Here is a 250-nt window from a genome sequence, read left to right as displayed (position 1 = left end):
GATAGACAGAAAGATACGCATGCGTATGTAAAAACGCACAAACACACATCAAATAATCGAGAAAGAAAATTCCAGCATGAACCCAAGCGCTGCGTCTGCAACCTCTGCAACCTTCCCTCTGCCCGGGGCCCTCCACGTCTCTCGGCCCCGGGCAAGGTCGCCGTCTGAGGGAGTTTCCACCGTGGCGCCTTTGAACCCACTCGGTCAAGGAGGCGCCGGGAATGTGGGCTGAGGCGGGTAGGGTGGGCTA

At 57.6% G+C, this 250-nt stretch overlaps 1 protein-coding gene across 1 annotated transcript in view; it reads right to left on the bottom strand.

Moving 5' to 3' along the window:
• Positions 1-250, bottom strand: part of LOC119592870 (vascular endothelial growth factor A-like) — an 11,895-nt gene that overhangs the window by 4,229 nt on the left and 7,416 nt on the right. The window lies entirely within an intron of this gene.

Source organism: Penaeus monodon, chromosome 31 (genome assembly GCF_015228065.2).
Source record: "Penaeus monodon isolate SGIC_2016 chromosome 31, NSTDA_Pmon_1, whole genome shotgun sequence".
NCBI lineage: Eukaryota > Metazoa > Arthropoda > Malacostraca > Decapoda > Penaeidae > Penaeus > Penaeus monodon.
Note: the sequence above shows the minus strand (reverse complement) of the source record. Positions and strands in the feature narration are given on the sequence as shown.